This window comes from Sarcophilus harrisii, chromosome 1 (genome assembly GCF_902635505.1).
Source record: "Sarcophilus harrisii chromosome 1, mSarHar1.11, whole genome shotgun sequence".
Lineage (NCBI taxonomy): Eukaryota > Metazoa > Chordata > Mammalia > Dasyuromorphia > Dasyuridae > Sarcophilus > Sarcophilus harrisii.
Genome location: NC_045426.1, coordinates 494,033,382 through 494,056,871, shown reverse-complemented (window position 1 = coordinate 494,056,871; position 23,490 = coordinate 494,033,382). Strand labels below are relative to the sequence as shown.

Below are 23,490 nucleotides of genomic sequence, written 5' to 3'. Positions count from 1 at the left end.
ATTGGAACTGGGCAAGGGGAAGCCAGTAAACAATGAGAGACTAAGAAATAACAAAACAGATTACAAAAAATGAAAAAATAGAACAGAATGTGAAATATTTTATAAGAAAAACAACAGATCTGGAGAAAAGGTCAAGAAGAGAAAATCTAAGAATAATTTGACTACCTAAAAGCTGTGACCAAAAAGAGAACTTTGACACTAATCAGAAATAATCCAAGGAAATTGTTTTGCAATGACAGAACATTAGGGCAAAGTAGAAACAGGAAAAATCCACCGATCACTACCTCAAAGATAGCCTTTGTGGAAAGCACATAGGAATATTATTGCCAAATTTCAAAGCCCCCAGATTAAAGAGAAAATTTTGCAACAAAAGACAAAAACAATTCAAATATGTTAGAGCTACAATTAGAATTGTACAAGATTTATCAGCAGCCACCACTATAAGTCCTGGAATCATATCTACTGACAACCAAAAGAATTAGGCCTGGGACTAAAAATATCATACCCACTAAAATTATCTATAATATTGAATGAGAAAAAATGAACATTCAATGAACTTGTAAGTTTTCAGGACTTTCTATCAACCAAAACTGAACTCAATATAAAGTTTAACATATTAGAGTCAATATCAAAGATCAAGGAACTTAACATGGACAAATTATTTACTTTTTTTAACATGGAAATGTACATATGCTTAAGACTGGCATCATCCATTGTTGGTGGAGTTGTGAACGAATCCAACCATTTTGGAGAGTAGTTTGGAACTATGCTCAAAAAGTTATCAAACTGTGCATACCCTTTGATCCAGCAGTGTTACTACTGGGATTATATCCCAAAGAGATTATAAAGAAGGGAAAGGGACCTGTATGTGCACGAATGTTTGTGGCAGCCCTTTTTGTAGTGGCTAAAAACTGGAAACTGAATGGATGTCCATCAGTTGGAGAATGGTTGAATAAATTGTGGTATATGAAAATTATGGAATATTACTGTTCTGTAAGAAATGACCAACAGGATGATTTCAGAAAGGCCTGGAGAGACTTACATGAACTGATGCTGAGTGAAATGAGCAGGACCAGGAGATCATTATATACTTCAACAACAATACTATATGATGACCAGTTCTGATGGACCAGGCCATCCTCAGCAACGAGATCAACCAAATCATTTCTAATGGAGCAGTAATGAACTGAACTAGCTATGCCCAGAAAAAGAACTCTGGGAGATGACTAAAAACCATTACATTGAATTCCAATCCCTATATTTATGCACACCTGCATTTTTTATTTCCTTCACAAGCTAATTGTACAATATTTCAGAGTCTGATTCTTTTCTACAGCAAAATAACGTTTTGGTCAGGTATACTTATTGTGTATCTAATTTATATTTTAATATATTTAACATCTACTGGTCATCCTGCCATCTAGGGGAGGGGGTGGGGGGGTAAGAGGTGAAAAATTGGAAGAAGAGGTTTGGCAATTGTTAATGCTGTAAAGTTACCCATGTATATATCCTGTAAATAAAAGGCTATTAAATTAAAAAAAAAAAGACTGGCATCATCAATAGGGTAGCTCAAAAGAAATCATGGGGGCAGAAATAAGGTAAAAATAGTAATTGTGTTATACAAATGAAGTACAGAGGAAGAATAGACACAGAAGCATTAGAGGGGGGAGGAGGGTTCAGAGTTCTGAAAATCTCACATTAGAAATAGGTTAAATAGGCAACATTACAAATATATCATGAAGGTTATTGCACCCTCCAAAATCTATAAATAAATAAGATGGGAGCGTTGAGCAGATGGGGAAACAAAAGAATGAGGGAAGAAGACAAGAGAGGGATCCTTGGGTAAGGGGAGGTTAAGTAATAAATACCAAGACAAGTTAAGGAATAGAATTAAAGGAAAGAGTTGTTTTATTTTGTTTAGTATTCCTTTTCTCTTTTTTTAAAATAAAATAAAATTTAAAAATAAAATTACTTAGAAAGGAATATGAGCCGGGGGCGGGGAGGGAGATGGAGGTAAGTTCCAAATCTTGGGACTCTAGTGAATAGGTAGTAGGTGGCAGCTCTGAAAAAAAATCAACCAATATGTATTGAGCATAACTTATGCTAAAAACAGTAGGGAATATGGTAGAGAGATAAAACCAGGGGAAACTTAATTACAATCTAGTTGATGGAAAGAAAAATAAAATGAGGACAATAACAAATGTACCACCTATTTTATTAAGGCTATTGCAAGAAAATTGCTTTACAAAGCACTAGACTCAAATAGAATTGTAATTTCATAGATATTTTCATATAATTAATTCTATAATGCAAAGGGTCTAACACATAGTAAATGCTTCATAAAGATCTGTTGACTTACAGATCACAACCTATCTATGACAGTTCATTCTGTGTTGACACAGTTATATCCATACTTATGTCTTTTTATTCTTGTAAATCCATCCCAGATCATCTACCTCGTGTATTAGGGATCTTCCTAAATTTTTCTTAATGTTGCAGACAAATGCTAAGAGAGTACTTGAGCTGTTAAGTCCATCCTGTTGATTCTTAGAAATCCATCTTATTTCACTAATAGATTTCTGTCTGCTCTGAAGTTCCTTATTTGTTTATATATTGCAAGCTGCTCTCATAGCCATCATATCCTCTGGTGTGAGTCATCTGTAATTATTTTGAGGCCCTAGTATTCTATGACTCACAACTCTATCTCAGCTTCAGGTTGTTAAGTAGAATATTGATATACTATATATTAAGATTAATTAATAAATAAAATAAATGTAAAAATTTCAGATTAAATAGTGATATTTAAAAGATGAATCTATTTCTGAAAGAAGGTGAAGGTCATAAAAGAAATTTCTCAATTTCCTGAAGACAATCCTACCTACTTTCTTCATGTGGGTTATGTTTTGGTCCAGAATGTTCATTTGTTTTATTTGTCTATCTTACATACTTACACATATATGTGTGTAATATCTCATATAGAATGAGATGCATAGAATGGGCATTTAACTGCATGGCAATACATTTTTTTGAGGCAAGTAATTTTCTCAAGATCACATAGCTAATATCTCAGGCTGGATTTGAACTTGGGTCCTCCTGATATCCACTGTGAGACCTACCTACCCCAATACATTCTTTAAAATTTTTTAAAAATTTTATTTCTTTTCAATTACATTCAAAAATAATTTTAATTTTTTTAAATTTTGAGTTCTAAGTTCTCTTTCTCTTACCCTTCTTTCCCCCTTCTATGAAGAGTTAAACAATTTTAACTAAATTAAACATGTTCAGTCATGCAAAACATATTTTCATATTAGCCATGCACAGGCAAAAAATCCAATATTTTTTTTAAATAAAAGTATGCTTTGACCTGCATTCAGACTACATCAGTTTTTTATCTGGAGGCAAATAGCATTTTTTCAACATAACTCTTTCAGAATTGTCTTGGATCATTGTATTGCTAAGAATAGCTAACTCATTCACACTTGATCAATTTACAATAATGCTTTTACTATGTACATTGTTCTCCTGTTTTTGCTCACTTCACTTTGTATCAGCTCATGTAAGTCTTTCTACATTTTTCTGAAATCATCCTGCTTATCATTTCTTATAGTATAATAGTATTCCATCACAATCATATACCACAACTTGTTCAGCCATTCCCCAATTGATGGGCATCCCTTCACTTTCCAAATCTTTGCCATCACATGAATAGCTGCTATAAATATTTTTGTATAGATATGTCCTTTTAAAAAAAATCCCTTCGGGGTATAGACCTAGTAGTGATATTGCTTCTTTCTGAATATTTACTATTTTCCTGTTATATTAGCTAATCTGATAGGTGTGAAGTGGTAATTCAGACTTGCTTTAATTTGTATTTCTTTAACCAATGGTAATGAAGAAATAAAATTTTTCATACAACTATCGCTTTAGTTTCGTGTAAAAACTTTCTATTCATAACTCTTTGATTATTGACTGGGGAATGATTTATATTCTTATAGATTTGACTCAGTTCTCTCTATATTTGAAAAGTTAGGCCTTTATCAGGAAAATTTGCTGTAAATTTTTTTTCACAGTTATTACTATATACCTCCCTCCATCCTATTCCCTTCCTCCCTTTTATGCTCCTCTCCCTCTCTTTTAGCCTGTCCTTACTCAAAATTGTTTTGCTTCTGATCACCACCTCTACCAATCTGCCCTTGCATCAGCCCTCCTTATTTTCCTCCCCTTCTTTCCTGTAGGATTTTTTTATATCCAATAACTGTGTATGTTATTCCCTCTTTGAGACAATTCTAGTGAGAGTAATGCTCAAGCATTTGTCTCTACCTTTAATCCCCCATTCCCCCATCCATTGTAAAAGCTCTTTTCTTTTTATGTAATTTGTAATATTTGCCTACCTTTTCCTTCCCCCTTCTCACAATGCTTCCCTTTTTCTTACCTCTTATTTTTTTTTGGATATCATCCTATCATAGTCAACTCATACCTGTGCCCACTGTGTATGCTCCTGTCCTAATAATGATATAGTTCTCAGGAGCTACAAGTATCATTTTCCCATGTAGGAAGGTTGAATGGTTTCACTTTATTGAATCATTTTTTTGATTTCTCTTTCCTGTTTACCTTTTTATGTTTTTCTTGAATCTTGTATTTAAAAGCCAGATTTTTATTCAGTTCTGGTCATTTCATCAGGAAATCTTTAAAAAGGCTTCAATTTCATTAACATGCCCACTTTCTCCCCTGAAAGATTATAGTCAGTTTTGATGGGCAAGTGATTCTAACAAAATCCTCTTTTGCTCTCCAAAATATATTCTAAACCCTCCAATCTTTTAAGGTAAATCTTCTGGTATAGCAACTACGGTTCCATGATATGTGAATTCTTTCTGCTTGCAATATTTTCTCTTTAATAAGGGAGCTCTGACATTTGGCTATAATATTCCTGGGAGTTTTCGTTTTGATTCTCTTTCAACAGGTTGTCAATAAGTGGATTCTTTCAATTTCTATTTTATCCTCTGGTTCTAGAATATCAGGGCAGTTTTTCTTGATAATTTCTTGAAATATATGTAGACTATTTTTTTTATCATAGCTTTCATGTAGTTAAATTTTTAAATCATCTCTCCTTGATCTATGTTCTAGGTCATTTATTTTTCCAAAGAGATATTTTGCATTTTCTCCTTTTTTCCCAATCTTTTGATTTTGTTTCATTGTTTCTTGATGTCTCATGGATTCATTAGCTTCCATTTGCCCAATTCATTTTTTAATTAATTTTCTTCAGTAGACTTTTGAACCTCTTTCCCATTTGTTTAATTCTTTTTAAGGAGTCCTCTTTAGTTTTTGTGCCTTTTTTACTGATTGGTCTATTTTGCTTTTTAAAGTGTCATTTTCTTTAGTAATTTTTGCATACCTCTTTTACCAAGCTTTTGACTTAATTTATATCATGCTTTTTTGGTAACACTCTTATTCAATTTTTTTTTCCATCTCTCTTATTTGATTTTAGGAAGGGGGTGAGGCAATTGAGATTAAGTGACTTGCCCACAGTCACACATCTAGGAAGTGTTAAGTGTCTGAGGCTGGATTTGAACTCAGGTCGTCCTTACTCCAGGGTCAGTGCTCTATTCATTGCACCATCTAGCTGTCCCCTTATTTTTAAAAATTCCCTTTTGAGCTCTTTCAGGAAGGAATTATTGTGGTGACTGAGATTAATTTACTTTTTTTTTTTCAAGGTTTTGGATGTAGCTATTTTGGTTTTTTTTTTTTTGTCTTCTTCTGAGTGGGGCAATACATTCTTCAACCATAACTGTGAATTGTTGTTAATAATAAGCGGGGAATACCATTTGATTTGTACATTAGAAAAAGTGTATATAATAAAATAAACTTTTATAAACTCCTTGGGAACTATGTTTTTAAGTTAAATTCTTTAAAGTAAAAAAACCACAACTATAAAATATTTTGTGAAAAAAATTTTTTCCCTGGATGGAGAAGTAAATAAATAATTATGTGAAAATGCAGGCGCATCACCCAATGCCAGAATATTTTAGGAAACTTTCTGATTCCCTGAGAATAAGTTTAGGACTACAATTTTGGGGGTTGTAAAGTAATGCAGAGGATCCATGTGGCCCCAAAGCAGAATGATATTCTGTAACCAAAGGCAGTTTTCTTCCTGGAGGAAAATGGTACAATATGAACTCCTGATTTGTAGAGAATTATGGAGGTACAAGTAGGCTTGAGGAAAATATTAGATTAGCTAGGAGATTTAGGCAGTATCTAGTTGAAATTGGATAAGAGAATTATATACAAACTCGATTACCTTAAACACTTATTTCTGTATACTTTTTTCCATTATGACTAAATCTTAGAAACCCAGTCTCCTCTGCTGCAATGTTTGACAGCAAAGGGAAGAAAATATCAAGGAAGTCCATGTTAAAAAAAAACTGTCATTAAGATAGGATGGCAGCAACAAAGCAAAATAACAATGTATCTGAGGCCTTTTTGTTTCCTCTTCTTAAAAACTCAGTTTAGATAGTACTTCTGCTGTAAACTCCTGGATCCCTCCAGTTGCTTATAGCAGCCTCTGCCTCCCCACAAGTTTTGCACAGTTTGAATTGGGTATAATCGTACACATTGGAGGAGCATCCCCATTGTCTCCCTTCCCTTAGGGAAAGGACCAATGGAAATGGGATTTTCCTCTGAAGAGATGGAGAAAAGCCTATGGAAATGTTCTAGGACAATTTCCTTCTTAAATTACTAATCTATGTATTCCCCAATAGAATATGAACACCCCCCTGTTTTTCTCCTATTTCCCCTCCAGGAAGGGATGCTTTTCTTTGTCCTTTTGCATATGGTTAAGTGATTAATACATGTTTGTTGAACTGATAGATGTGTCAAATATCTGAATTGGGTAGCAAAGACTCAAAGGCTTCATTCTTTCCAATGCACTTGTGAAGAAGGTGGCTGATTTTTCTCTACTCTGTGACTTGCAAAAGAAGTAAAAATATTTTGAAAAGAATGTTATCCAATTTTACACTTATCAACACAAGGACATAACAAAATGTCCAGTTTGCCTCCTCTTATGTAGCCAGCTTCCATTAAAGTGTGCTTTAATTTCTAAGTTTTCCATTAATTTGAGCAGCTCCTTGACTTGTTCTTTATAATATGCATTAATTACAGTCAGAGCCATGCCAGATAAGTGGAAATGCCATCATATTTTAGAGGACAAAAATGACAGAACACCAATAATTTTTCTTCTTCAATTAGACTTAAAAATACATATGTAGCTTTTGTTTGGTGCAGGATTACTTAACTTTTTTGAGTCATGGACCCCCTTGATTTAGAGAAAATTATGGATCCTTTCTCAAATGTTTTTAAATGCATAAAACAATACACATAGATTACAAAAGAAACCAATTATATAGAAATAAAGATGTAATTTCCTTCCCCTTCCCATTGGATCCTAGGTTTAAAAACCCCTGCTCTTAATGTATTTTGTTTAATCATTATCTAATGACAAACAAAAAAAGTTTGCTTCTTCTTAAGCTTTTTTTTTTTTAACTTTTGAAAATTTTTTTGAAAAGGGAGTATCGAAACATAATTAAAGAATTAGGAATGAAATCATTCAGTGGCTTGTATTGTTGAATATTTTGCCACTGCCATGAACAGTACAATTTAACACGATAAATATAAATTTCATATTCAAGCCTCTGGTTAAAAAAAAAAATCATTTAGCACATGTGTTTAAAGTACGACAAAAAAAAATTAGAAAATGAACATTAAAAAGATCATGTCACTAAATCAAACACCAAAAAAAAAAAATCACTACTAATCTAGGATTCCATTATGCTGTAATTGAGATGTTTGCGCAGAACTTGTCATTCATTATAGCAATGGAAAGAGATCAGGACTCAGAACTTCATCATCTGAGGACGCCAAGCCTTCTGGTAAGAGGAGGTTGAGGCTGGTCAGTCAGTCGAGTATGTCCCAAAGGCAACAGCAACAGAGAGCCGCCCAGCAAGCGGCGAGGCAGGCGGCCATCCCTGTGTCATTCTTTTTTTTCTCTTCCACTATATACACTGTGTGTTTGGGAGCGCTCGGGGCGGCTCCACCCTGCCAGCCATATTGCGGATAGCCATGGTACGGGTACCCTCCGGGAGGGGGTGGGTATGCCCCTGGAGCCCCAGGAGGGTAAGTCCCCGGAGGAGGGTATGCTTGAGAAACACCTGGCTGCTGTGGCGGTGGATTGGGGGCAGTCGGGTCTGTGTCCGAGTAGGGTGGAGGATTCATGGGGGAAGGAAAGCTTGCCTCCGGCGGAGCCGCGGCTGTTGATGACTCCCTCCTTGGGACGCCGGACGGTGAATCTGAGGATGCCCCGCGAGCGCCCGCCGCACCTGCCGCTTCGAATGCGGAGACCGTCCGGCGCTGACGTCAGCCGGCTCCTCGGCTTGGGGAAGCGTTTCCCTGGCATATGGCAGCATATGGGGACATAGCCAGAGACGTTTCTTAGCGTTATCTCATGTACTCCAGTCAGGCAGCGCATCAGACATGATTAAGACTTAAGCTCTGGGCCGGGCACTGTGCTAAATGCTAGGGTCCAAAAAACAAATAATTAAATAAAGGCAAAAGACGGGAGAGACAACGGCAAACACAACTATGTGCAAACGAGATATAAGCACCGTAACAGGTAGTACAAATATTATTTTTCCCCCATTTTACAAAGGAGGACACTGAGGGTCGTCATGGTTACATCATTGGCCTAAGGCCACAGCACGGGGAAGAAGTACTCCTACTTATCATGTCTAGAACTTTGATCTTATTCCAAATCCATTGCTTTTCCCATAACATTTCTTATTTCTTATTAATAGCTTTTTATTTATGATATATGCATGGGTAACTTTAAAGCATTGACAATTGCCAACCTTTTGTTCCAATTTTTCCCCTCCTTCTCCCGCAGATGGCAGGATGACCAATACATGTTAAATATATTAAAGTATAAATTAAATACAAAATAAGTGTACATCCCATAACATTTCTTATTTTTTATTTTTATTTTTAATAGCTTTTTATTTATGATATATGCATGGGTAATTTTACAGCATTGACAATTGCCAAACGTTTTGTTCCAATTTTTCCCCCACCCCTTCCCCCAGATGGCAGGATGACCAATACATGTTAAATATATTAAAGTATGAATTAAATACAAAATATGTGTACATCCCATAACATTTCTTATTTTTTATTTTTATTTTTAATAGCTTTTTATTTATGATATATGCATGGGTAATTTTACAGCATTGACAATTGCCAAACCTTTTGTTCCAGTTTCTCCCTCCTCCCCCAGATGGCAGGATGACCAATACATGTTAAATATATTAAAGTATAAATTAAATACAAAATAAGTATACATCCCATAATATTTCTTATTTTTTATATTTATTTTAATAGCTTTTTATTTATGATATATGCATGGGTAATTTTACAGCATTGACAATTGCCAAACCTTTTTTCCAATTTTTCCCCCACCCCCTCCCCCAGATGGCAGGATGACCAATACATGTTAAATATATTAAAGTATAAATTTAAATACAAAATAAGTATATATCCCATAACATTTCTTAAAAAAAAAATTCCCAATAGCATGTACAATTTTTAGTTTTCATTTTAAAAACGATTTTGAATTCCAAATTCTCTCCTTCAACTCCCATCCCTTCCTTGGGACAGTAATATGATATAAGTTATACAGGTGAAATCATGCATAACATATTTCCATATTAGTCATGTTGTGAAAGAAAACACAGACAGAAAATAAGGACAAAACAATAAAGTGAAAATATTATTCTTTGATTTGTATTCAGACTTCAGTTCTTTCTCTGGCAGGGGATGGCAGTTTTAATCATGAGTCCTTTTTTTTCATAACAACTTAAAGGGAGTGGTTTTGAGTGAACCAATTCAAATATGAAGGAAAAAACATTTTCTTCCTTCTTTCCCTAAAGTGTCTTCTAAATCAGCCTAATTCTTGGTTGCTTGAATTGAGAATCCTATAGTGAGACTAAATCTTCATACAATCTTGATAAGCACTAGATGTCACTGTTAGCTTTCATTTAAGCAAAGAAACACCACTTCTGTAGCAGTATTTAAAGTAACCCTTGGTTATGGCTAAGTGTGTAGAGATGTTGTTCTTTTCATGTTTTAAAGCTACAAACTGTTTTGTTCAACTTAAATTCAAACTGTGGGATTCTAATTTGGAATGAAAGAAAGGTTGCTATTTTTGAAAGAAAAATAATAGTAGTTGTTTTGGAGTCCGCATTTCCTGCCAATTTATAAATTATGTTTACTTCAATAGTCCATTCTCCACTTAACACCCACACTTTACAAAGAGTAACTTCTGTTTGCTAATAAATAACATGCTTTTAAATTTATTATTTGAATAAAACAGGGCAACTTGGAAAAATCATACTTGAATATTTAGTACTGATTTTTGATACATTCTGTTTTTTGTTTTAAATAATCTTTATGAAAGAACAGCATTAACACACTCTCCCCTCCCCAGCAATGAACCACAGCTGCTTGAATTTATGTTCTTTAATAAACACATATAGGCTTCTACAAATATTAAATTGCCAAGGCAACAATTGTCTTCCTCATTAGATCATGGACCAGGGACTGGGTTTGTCGGTTTGTTTTTTGTTTTGGTTTGGTTTTTGTCTTCCTTTGTATCCCCAAAACTTATACAGTGCTTGGCATAGAGCAGGAGTTTATATTCTAGTTTATTGATTGATGAATGAATTAAAACCATAATGAGATTTCATTTTCTAAACTGTTTTTAAGTATAAAAAATTAAAGCTTTAAAATTTTTTAACCATAGGCATTCCTAAAGCAATTTACTTTTCTTTCCATTTTTATGGAAAATTTTTAAATCATTTCTATGATTAGTTTTAAAGAAAATTTAGATCCTCAATCAATCATCAATTATTGATATTAATTAGTGGATCACTGATCTAGCTAGTCTTTATTGTAATCAATTGGTGAGAGGTCTGATTCTAAGCTCCTTATTTCTCTTATATAAGAAAATTGACTATTACATATAAAGGACTTTTTAAGTTTTGAGGATTTGGGGATGACAGTCAAATTTTCTCATTAAGAAGTCATCTATTAATGTCACTTTCTGCATGAGATTTTTGGATGAGTAAATATGTCCAGAAACAAAAGAGTTCCATTGTTTTCTATTCTAAGGGCAAAATCCCAAATTCCCCACCAAGTTCAGTCGTGAGGACATTTGTTTTAACTCCCAAACTATTATGGGAAGGGATTAACTTAATTCCAACCTATTCCCTACTTATCCTTTACAGAATTCTTTTCCATACTTCAGGCACGAGGTCTTTCCACAGAAAACTTTTCTCTACTTAGCTCAGAGAATGCTTGGAAAGATCAAACCCCCACTGAGTTCATAGTCCCTCAAGAAAATAGGTTATCCTTGCCCTTTTATTCAAGAAGGATACCAATGACAATGTTTTTTGCTTAACTGGATTTCAATTTATCAGGAGTTCCAGGTGTACATTATTTATATTGGGGGAAAAAAACCACTGAATCTCCAAAGAATTTTCATGTGGCAATCGTACGATGTTATACTGAAGGAATATATCATTTGGCAAACAATTGGTGCTAATATGCATGCAAATTTTGAATGCCTTGTTTTTGCCACATAGCATTCTTTCCTATTTGTACTTCTCTTCAATTTTATAACTAGACTAAACTTTCATAGTTGATTTATTTATACTGATTAAACCAGAGACATCAATATTTTACTATTTCTCCTAAAATGGGTAATCCATCTAGTTAATTATACAGGGCATGGGTCAAGATAGCCTATTCTATTTTTTTTAACATCTTTTTAATCTTCATCCAGCTAATTGACCTCTGAGCTGAGACTGAGGTAGTTTTTTCCTATTATCATTGGAATCCAGAAAGTGAAAACCAAATGATAAAATGGGGATAAAAGGCATCTATCAACTTGAATTTTTCCTCATCCTCCAAATTCTTATTCTAGACATTGTCTTCCATACCCTTCAGCACAAAAAAGAACATTAGATCTGAGATAGTTCCAAAGAAAATGCTTCCAGGTCTTTGCCAAAATGAAGAACATTCATATTTTCTAAAGTTTGCTTCAAAATTAAGAACAAATTCCTTTCAAATTCTTGTTAGGTTTAGTAGATGAGACAAGATGTCAAGACAAAAGTAGTTGCATATCTCACATTTTTATCTTCCTTTTAAAGATTCGTTTATATAGCCATTTATCCAAAATGATATTTACAAGTAAATCCCGGCCAAATCCTCCCAGCTGGAAAGAATCTCTCCCTTCTTTGAGGTAGCACTAGGAGTCTGTACTTATCTGTTTATACTTTCACATCCCACCTTGTATAATTATAACAGGTCAGCTCCTTCACAAAGCTACAAACTCTATAAAGGTAAGGACCATGCCATTCTGTGTATATCCTATATCACCTAGTACATGCTTTTCATGAAATAGGCCCCCAATAGACATTTAATGAATTAATGAATGAATGAATATTGTGGGACAGTAGTTCTCATACTATTTTTTTTGTCTCATGACCCCTTTATATTCTTGAAAATTATTGAGAAGTACAAAAAGCTTTTTTATATAAATGTTATACTTAATTGATATTTACCTTATTAGAAATTAAAACTGATGAATTTTAAAATATTTATTTACTAATTCATTAAAAGTAACAATAATAAATCCATTACATATTAACACAACATTTTTACAAAAAATAGCTCTATTTCTAAAACCAAAAATATTAGCAAAAAGAATGACAGAGTATGTTTGCAGTTCTCTTTAATGTCTGGCTTAATTGAAGAGAACTGGATTCTTCTATTTGCTCTCAATCTGTTGTGATGTTTTGGTGGAAGATTATGAAGAAAATCTTACCTCGTACTAATATGTAGTTGGAAAATGGAAGAGTCTTTTAAAAGGCAAATAACAACTTCATGTTCTTTCAAAAATAGTTTTGATCTTACAGACCCTAGAAAAGGTCTTAAAAAACTTAAAAATAGGATAAAGAGATAGAACCTTTGGCATTTCCTGTTGATTTGGAAGAGCAAAAGCAGAAGCATGGTTAAACTAAAACACATGAAAGAAAAAAACTTTTTCTAAGACAAATTTAGAAAGTATTGCTAATGTTTCATCTTAATCCCTCCTCCAAAAAAAATCCCTCAAAATTTAATGGAGAGAATGATTAGAGAACCAATAACCATTGCCCATTATCTGTGAATACTGAGAATTTTCATTAAACTATGCTCTTGGTATGTTCTTGTCTTTTTCTAGATGTGTGCTGACACAGACAGGAGGTTAAATAAACTCTTCAAGATCACGTACCCTGCCAAGTAAGAACACGAACAACACAGGGGTCTATCAGTCTTCATTTAGCTCATGCTATCCAGCAAAACTGTAAAGTTTAGACTAATGGACTGAGCTTTGGAAATAACACTCCATGACCCCTGCTAGCACAGTATATGGCTAAAAGATAGAATACCATATGTTAAGTGGATCAGATGTTAAAGTCCAAAGAAATGCTACGTTGGTAGGTGGAAAGCTGAATGCATGTTTGTACTGTTAGCAATAATAAAACTATTATTTCATTCAGATCTCCTATCTCAACTTCCATTATTCTGCGAACCTTTTGGCTTACTCTATTCAAGCAAAGATTTGTGGAGAAGTTTAAAGGTTTATTAGAACCGTAAAAAAAAAAAAAGTTCTATTTAAGCTAAGGTCCAAATCACAAATCTTTATTAACATAATTAAAATTCATTCTCAATGATTTTTTGGAAGTATCACAATTTAATTTTTCTCTCTCTAGTGTTGTGGTTCTAAAATGTGTTTTGTAGATTGTTTTAATCACAATTGAAAGAATATTTGAGGACTACTAAGAAGCATAAGATTCAGAAGAAGAAGTATTTTGTACCTACTAGGAAAAGAACCACAAATTAGAATTTCAATTGTTGGATTGTAACCATAGCATCTAGTTTAAAAACTCTGGTGTGATGTCTCTAATGACAGTAATTCATGAATATCTTACTACAAATTCCCTCCACAAGAAAAAGAATACCCAAAAACATAGGCCTGGAAAGGAATTTAGAGGAAATTTGGAACTTGCAGAGGCTTTAACATGATAAGGCATTATTAAAAAATAAGTGAAGGAGAATTTTAAAGTTTCCCTTTTCTCCTCTGGCCAAGCACAGCAGTGCTGCTAAGGGAAGTAACACCTATTTAAAGGATCCGAAGAAAGTAAAATTTTGTGTTGCTTCACACCACTAGTTTAACATTACAGCATGAGGCTGGTCAGATGACACCTTTTGTAATTATAGTGGCAGATGCTGGCCTATATAGATTTCCAAGTCCTGGGATTAAAATCCTGCTTCCTCTTTGAAATGGAGTCTGGTGAATCCTGCCCCTCCCCCAAACTCTTCACTTTATCATTTCTTCTTTAAAAAGAAAAAAAAAAGTCAGGTCCTGCCAAAATTCATGAAACTTGTCTTTTAACTATTCTTTGTTGTTTCATTTTTTTTTATCTCAAATTTTCACTCTTTTAAGTAAACACCTTTCCCCAACACCATTTTCTTTTCTTTTTTTTTTTTTTTCAATTTTTTTCCCCTGTTAAAAACTAGACATCTTATAGATTGGAGGATATAATATGCAAGATGCATTAGAAAGACTACAGACAGAAACATATAAATCCTATGTATGGTTTATTTATATTGATAGTCAAGAAAATCATGTACATATATGTGTTGATATAATATATTAAACTAGTAAAATTCATACAAACATTGATTTTAATTGTTTAATCTCATCAGTCATCAACTAAGTATTCTGACAGTAGCTAGTTCTTTTTTCTTTGTTATTTTCTTTGGATGCTTTTTGTGTTTTGGCTTAAAACTTCTTTAAAATTAGAATTATTCTAAAGTTGGGATTCTTCTTCAGTTTTTTATATCATAGTCCCCTTTGGCAGAATGATGAAGTCAATGGATCCCTTCTTAAAAGAATGTTTTTAAATGCATAAAATAAAATAATTAGCATTACAAAGGAAAACAATTATTTTGAAGTACAGTTATCAAAATTTATATATTTAAAAATTCAAGTTATAGATCCCACTTAAGGAACCTCTTCTTCAAGTTAAGGTCTTGTGGGTATAGAAGAAGGCAAGAGAAAAAAATGAGAGAACCCTTTGAACTGTATATGGAAAGATAATACAGATAGTAATTAGATGGTGTATCCATAAAGATTTCTATGAATTTAAGTTAATTCAGAAGGTTTTCTTAAATGAGAATTCTTCCCCTAATATTTTATTTTATTTTTTTTAAAAAGTCACAAAAGCGTCCCAAACCCATCATATCTAGAATTTTTTCTTTGTTGCCATTGTTCAGTTTTGTTTGACTTCATAATTCCATTGAGGGATTTCTTGGCAAAGATACTGGAGTATATACTCTATATTTTAAACTGGTCCTTGTTTTTTTTTTTTTAAATCTCAATTTTGCTGTGCCTTATCTAAGAGTTCTTCTGTGGATTGGTATTTAATAAATCAATGGATCAATAAGTAAATGCTGGTTGGCTAAAAATGAAATATGGAGGTTCATTTTTTAAAGCTCATGATTTGTCACTCTCTAATGTTTTACTTGAAAATCATCAAAAGCCACATGTAAGTAATTTTGACCAAATGGAAACCAGCAGGAGTTGGGAACATGCAGAGAAGATACACAGTAGTCTCACTATGTTAACACTTTTAAAAAGAAAGAAAGAAAGAAAATAAAACTTAAATATCTAAGGCTACTTGGCATCTAAAGCTGTTCAGCTTTTGAAATAAATAACAGTAATAATAAAAGACAATTTTGTTTATGGAAATGAAATAATACTTGACACATGTAGTGATTTAAGATCTGTAAAGCATTTTACATATAATATTCTGTGGTTCTCATTTAAGGTAAGATTTGAATATAGATTTTTTTTGATGGCAGGTCCAAAATATGCTAAACTTTACCATTACCTCCAAAAAAGTAAACGGATTTAGATTTATAAACAAATCATACTTTGAATCTATCCCAAATCAGACAACCCTTTGTGCTTCATATCACTGAAGAGTAATAAGGGGTTTTGAAAACCACCCATACTAAAAAGCAAGATTTGCTTGATTGTTTTCAATATTCCCAAGCTAGAAGCCCTAGTCACTGCACTTGGTCATTTGGAGGTATAGTCGTTGAGGTCATGACCCCTACTCTGCTGGGAACTAAGAGGTTCCTCTAATAAAATTCAACTCAATTCTTGCTATAATAGGATCTCGATTCCTAGCTAGGTGGAATAGTGGATAGAGCACTGGACTTGGGATCTTCCTGACCCCTTGCCTCAGACACTCACCTGCATGGCCTTCTCTCAGCTCCAGTTTCCTCATCTGTAAAATGGGGATAATAATAGCAGCTACTTTCTAGAGTTGTTCTGAGACCAAATGACATAGTAATGACATAGTAGTTTTACAAAGTACTTTTAGTATTAGTAGTACTAATGACATAGTTCTACAAACATTGCAGCTCTATGTAAATATTGGCTGATTATATTTCTTTTTTTAAATTAAAGCATTTTTTCTTTTTAAAACATATGCATGGACAATTCTTCAACATTAACCCTTACAAAGCCCTGTGTTCCAATTTTCCCCCCTTCCCTCACGCCTTCCCCTAGATGGCAAGTAATCCAATATATGTTAAACATGGTAGAAATATATGTTAAATTATATATATATATATATATATATATATGTAATTATTGTGCCACACAAGGAAAAAAAAGAGAAACAAAATAAAATGCAAGCAAACAACAAAAAGAGTGAAAATGCTATATTGTTGGTCCACACTCAGTTCCCATGATCCTCTCTCCGGGTGTAGATGACTCTCTTCATCATTGAATAAATTGGATCTGGTTTGAATCATCTCATTGTTGGAAAGAGCCACATCCATCAGAATTGATCATCATATAGTCTTGTTATTGAAATATACAATGATCTCCTCATTCTGCTCATTTCACTTAGCATCAGTTCATGTAAGTCTCTCAAGGCCTCTCTGAAATCATACTGTTGGTCATTTCTTACAGAACAATAATATTCCATGACATTCATATACCACGATTTATTCAGCTATTTTCCAATTGATGGGCAAGTGATATTATTTATACATTCTTGCATAAAACTTTTTTTTAGTTTTCGAGGTTGACTCTTATTTAACTTGAGTTTTATCATAAACTCTGGGACTTTTTCTACAATGATTGTAGAGAGACAATTGTCTTCTGCCTGAAAACATGATTCCTGACATCTGTCCTTGTTGTACCTATTCAGTTAATCTCTGAAAACTTTGTTCATAAATCAAGGTTATTTAAAGACTAATCCTATTCTCCAAAATGGGGATTTTTTTTCCATGTTCTCTTCTATCCCTATTTACCACTTTCTGTAAATGTAAAAATGGCCCTACCTCTCAGGGTTGTTGTGAGGATTAAATGAAATAATACTTATAAAGGGCTTAGCATAATGCTGGCCACCTAATAGGTGTTACATAAATATTAGTGATTATTATTGTGCTATCAAATAACTTAATCACGAAAATATTAAAAATAATCATTGGAGAAGGTGGGGCTAAGACTGCAGAGTAAACTCAGGGACTCTCTTGAACTCTCAAACACCTTCAGATACCTTTAAATAATGACGCTAAAAAATTCTAGAGTGTCAGAACTCACAAAAAGACAGAGTAAAAAAAATTTCCAGCCCAAGACAATTTAGAAGGTGAGCAGGAGAGATCTGTTGCACCAAGGTGAGAATGGAGGCAAGTCTGGCACATCCCTGGACCCAGCAAACCAGGCGTAGGCTTTGGGAGTCATTGAATCCAGCAGCAGCATAGTAATAGCCACTTCTGGAGCTTTTAGCCCATAGAAGGTAAGCAGATTGAACTGGTCAGGAGGTACAAGAAACCCCTGCTAGCACTGAAGCAAGACTCTGTTGCTTTGCCCATACTCACATTTGGGTTGTCCTGGATGGCAGTTCCAGGGCGAGGAGGAGCACTGGCACATCAGAGCTTGCAGCCACAGCAGAGTGGACAAAGGGAATCAATGCCCAGTTCCAGGGCAAAAAAGAGTGCTTGTGGTCACTCACAGATCAGAGCACAGGTCAGAGGAATAGTAAATACACCTCTCTTTAGATCTTATCACATTGGAAGAAGTGAAAACTTACAGATCTCTAGAAGTATTTCTGAAAACAGCTGCACAAACCCCCAAATCTTGGGACAATGCACCCTTTATCCTAGACACAGAGCTCTACTTTACAAAGAGTTAAAAGTCAATAGTCGGGGAAAATGAGCAAACAACAGAAAAAGATTCTATTCAACATTATAATGACAAGGAAGATCAAAACACACTCAGAAGAAAACAAAATCAAAGCTCTTTCATCCAAAGCATCCAGAAAATTGAATTATTCTCAGGCCTTGGAATAACTCAAAAAGGATTTTGAACATCAAGAGGTAGAGGAAAAATTGGGAAGATACATGAGAGTGATGGAAGAAAAAAAATGAATAACAAGTCAATTGCTTGGTAAAGGAGACACAAAAAATTAGTAATCATGACATTTCTGGGAAATGCCATACATATCCCTGTCGTTCTTATGTCCCATAAGTCAACAATAAGCCACTGAGTTTTGAACTATAATACTCAATTATATATTTAATATGTGGTATAATTTTGCAGTTTATGATGACTATGTTGTGTATGATGGCTATTTCTATTGTAAGGAAAGTGGAAGCAATTCTTATTTGTTGTATGAACATCCAAAATTGAACTTTAGATAGCCCAGGTTCCCTTAACTTGACAAAATCATAGAATTTCAGAGGTGAAAAAAGCTTTAGAAACAATGAAATTATTTATTTGTTGTCTCTCTATACCCTTCTTCAAGCTATCACTCATGCCTGGAATATACTTTCTCCTCAGTACTCCCACTTAGACTATGTACCTGAATTCTTTCAAGACCCAGCTAAAGTGTTCTCTGCAGCGTCTGTCATGATCTCTCTAGTTCTTAGTTTCTTCTCCTTCTATCATCCAGTCAGCCATCAATAATAAGCTAGTCTTTAAGTACCAAGTCCTAGAGACACAAAGAAAGGTAAAAGATTCTGTTCTCAAGAAGCTCACAATCTAATTGGGGAGGCAATATGCTAATAACTACATACGAACAAGATACATACAAGATAAATTGGAAATAATCAACAGAGGAAAAAAAATTAGAATAAAGAGAGATTGGTAAAAGTTTCTTATAGAAAATGAAATTTCAGCTGGGACTTGAAGGAAGCCAGAGAAGCCCAGAGGCAGAGAAGAGGAAGAACTTTCCTAGCATGGGATAAAAGCCAAAGAAAATACCTGGATTAAGGATATGTGGTGTCTTGTGTGTGGGAACACAAAGCAATGTTGCTGAAAGACAGAGTACATGGAGGGTGGAGAAGGAGGGAGATATTAAAAGTAAAGAAATTGGAAGGATACAGAAGGACAAGTTACGAAGGGCTTTGGGTATCAGAGATTTTATATTTGATCCTGGAGGTGATAGAAAGCCAGTGAGCTGGAGTGGGTTAAGTTTTGTGTGGGGCAAACCCGCCAGCCGGCTATTGGGAAAGTCCAATTTTGAGGTGATGAAGGTCTGTAATAGAGTAGTGGCAGTGTCAAAAAAGGGGGTATATTCAAGAGATATTACAGAAGCTAAAATCGCTAGGCTTATGTCTACTTACATATTTATTAGGATTATTATGTTTCTCTTTTTTTTTGTCCCCCCTAGTATATTTGATTTTCTATCCTTTTTTTAGAAGCCAGGTTGAATAAATGTTTATCAGTTTTATTTATTACTATTCTTTCTGAGGGTGGAACTGTTTGGGTTTTTTCCCTTTGTATTCTCAGCACCTAACACAGGAATCACTTAATAAAAACATTTTGAATTAGATTGAATCTAGTTCAACAAATATCTGAATGGGAATTCTCTTTGCAACATTCCCAATAAATCATTTATTCACTCTTAGAAGATCTCTACTGAGGGAAACCTAACTTCCCAAGCAGAGCATCTTATTTTTTGATAACTCTAATTATTAGGAAAATTTTCATTACTTGCAGCCTAAATTTGTTTCTTTGCAACTTCTTCCCATAACTACTAGTTAGTTGTGTCTTCTGAGGTTAAATAGAGCAAGTTTAATCCTTAATCTGTATAAGCATAGATCACCATTTTGGTTACCCTCCTTTACAAAGACTTCAATTTGTTAACATGGCACCCAGAACTAAACATAATATGCTCCAAATGCAGTCTGATCAGGATAGAGAAAGCACAGTAGGCACATTACTTCCCTAGTTCTAAACACGGTGACTCTCTTTGTACAGTTTTAGATTACATTCACTTTTTTGCCTATCTTGACATACCATTGACCTATATTGAGCTTGTAGCCCAGCTGCCTAAATCCTCTTCTCTTTTTCAAATAGTTACCAAGCCATATCTCCCAATCTTGTCCTGGTGAAGTTTATTCTTTTGAGTTCAATGTAGGACTTTACATATATCTCTATTCAATTTTATCTTTCCAGATTTAGTCCATTGTTCTTACCTCTCAAGATCTTTTTGAATCCTGACTTTGTCATCCAATAGTTAGCCATTCCCCTGTCAGTGACTTCATTCAAACCATTGATAAAAAGTACCGAACAGAAGAGTGTCAAAGGATGAATCCCTGGGACAATCAATTTAAAACTCTATCCAAGCTGATATTGACCCATTCATATAGTCTGACTATTCAGTCAGACCTGAAGTCTTATCTGTCTAACCCATATCTCTTGATTTTGTCTATTTCTTTTTTTGAGATTTAATTATTTAAGATCTCCAATTTAATTTAAACACTTTATTTATTTATTTATTTTTAAATAGTCCTCTTCATTTGAGGAAATTCCAATAGACTTGTGAGAAAGTGCCATCCACATCCAGAGAGAAAATGATGAAGACTGAGTATGGATCAGAGCATAGTGGTTTCACCTTTTTCTTGTTGTTGCTTGCTTGCTTGAGTTTTTTTCCTTCCCTGTCTTTTCTTTTTCTCTTTTGATGTGATTTTTTTGGTGCAGCATGACAAATTTGGAAATATGTTCAGAAGAATTGCATATTTAATCTATATTGATTGTTGTCTTGGAGAGGATAGAGGAGAGGGAGAATGTTGAAAACTATTTTTGCATGTTTTTTGGGAAAAATAAAATATATTAACGAAAAAATAAAGTAGTTCTCTTTCTCTTATGGTATCAACTTTGTTGGCATATAACTGTATATAGTAAGTTCTAATAGTTCTCATTATTTCTAGTTTTGTTGGGATTACACCTGTTCATTGTTATTTTGTTGACTTTTATTATTTTTAATCAAATTGACTAGAAATTTATTAATTTTATCCACCATTTATTATTATAAATTATATTAGTATTTTCAAAGAACTATTCTTTAGTTTTATTTATAGTGGAAGAGGGCTCCAATTTATTCATACATTTTCAATACTTCTTCTTTTATGCTTATTTATGATTTGTGTTGGGTTTCAAATATTTAAAAATATTCTTTTAGTTTATTAATCTTTTCTTCTTTGATTTTAATGTATGTTTTTAGGGATAAGCTTTTTATTTTGAAGAGCATTTCAGTTGTATAATAAAAATTAATTTTGGTATATTATTTCATTATCATCAATGTTTTTCACATAATTATTGTTTCTACAGTTTGTTTTAGAATTCACTCATTATTGAGGACTTCATTATTAAGTCTCCATTCAAGGCTATATTGTTTTTGTTGTCTCTCTGAACTGCTGAATATGAACTGTAGAGAATGTATTTCATATTTCTGCCTTTTTAAAACATTTATTTACACTATCTCTGTACCCTGAATAATTTTTGTAACAACGCCACAGAGTACTGAGTGTTGTGTGTATTCTTTATTGGCCCCATGAGAAGACAGCATAAGTCCTATAGTGCTAATTTTTCCAACAATTTATTTAATTCTATGTTTTCCCTTTTGTTTATCATTCTGTTAGTTTTTCTAAAACTGAGAGATTAACATTATAGTCTCTTATTATTGTGTTATATCTATGTGTTCTTGCAATTAATTTTTTCCCTTTATGAATTTAGATGTTAGGGCATTTGGAACATATAAGTTTAATATTGATTGTGCCATATTTCATATGGTTTCTTTCAGCATAAGTTAATCTTCTTGCTCATATCTGTTTATAGTATAAAAATTTTTTTGCTTGTCTGATAGCATATTGCAACTCCTAGTTTGTGATGCAAAAGTCAATTTATTCTAGATTCTCATTTTTATTATAGATATTCTTTGGTTTTTACATGTGTTTCTTGTAAGTGAGATTATTGTGAGATTTTGTTTTCTTATAGAATCTGCCACTCTATTTCATTTTATTGGATTATTTAATCCATTCACATTTAAAGGTATGATAATTAAGCTTATTTTTTCTCCAATATATCCTCAATCATTTTATAGAATAAAACCTTGTTCAGGAATGAGTCTCTGAGGTCCCTTCCAAATCTGAGATTCTGGGTTTCAGTAAACACTAAATTATATAGGGGTGATAATCTGTATCAGTAGAAAGAATATCATCTTCCCACTGATAAAATCACAAATCCTTAAACTATTGACGCATTAACTCTGAGGTACCAACTCACATCAGATTGGCTAAAATGACAGGAAAAGATAGATTAATGTTGAAGGGGATGTGGTAAAACTGGGACACTGATACATTGTTGGAGGAACTGGGAACAGATCCAGCCATTCTGGAGAGCAATTTGGAACTATGCTCAAATGGCTATAAAATTTTGCATACTCTTCGATACAGCAGCATTACTACTGGATATATATCCTATGGAGATCATAAAAGAGGGAAAAGGACCCACATGTGCAAAAATGTTTGTAGCAGCCCTTTTTGTGGTGGCAAGGAATTGGAAATTGAGGGAATGTTGGAGAATGGGTGAATAAATTATGGCATATGAATATAATGGAATATTATTGTTCTATAAGAAATAATGAACAGGCTGATTTCAGAAAATCCTCATAAGGCTTACATGAACTGATGCTGAGTGAAGTGAGCAAACACAAAAGAACACTGTACACAGTAACAGCAAGATTATGTGATGATCAACTATGATAGACTTAGCTCTTTTCAGCAATACCAATAGACTAAAGATGGAAAGGGCCATCTGCATCCAGAGAGAGAACTATGGAGACTGAAAGTGGATCAAAGTATACTATTATCACCTTTTTTTTGTTTGCTTTTTCTTTCTTAAGGTTTTTCCCTTTTGTTCTGATTTTTCTTTCACCACAGAACTAATAGGGAAATATGTTTAAAATGACTGTACATATATAACCTATATCAGATTGCTTACTGCTTTGGGACTGGGGGAGATAAGAGAAGGAGGAA

General features: G+C 33.6%; 1 long non-coding RNA gene and 1 pseudogene across 1 annotated transcript; one reads left to right on the top strand and one right to left on the bottom strand.

Annotated features, from left to right (window-relative positions):
• Positions 1-7,809: 7,809 nt before the first annotated feature.
• LOC116420605 lies at positions 7,810-8,385 on the bottom strand (annotated as a pseudogene).
• Positions 8,386-8,389: 4 nt separating this feature from the next.
• Positions 8,390-13,644, top strand: LOC116420606. The gene is made up of 2 exons (XR_004230974.1): positions 8,390-8,662; positions 13,325-13,644. It is a non-coding gene; the product is annotated as an uncharacterized LOC116420606 (long non-coding RNA).
• The last annotated feature ends 9,846 nt before the right edge of the window (positions 13,645-23,490 follow it).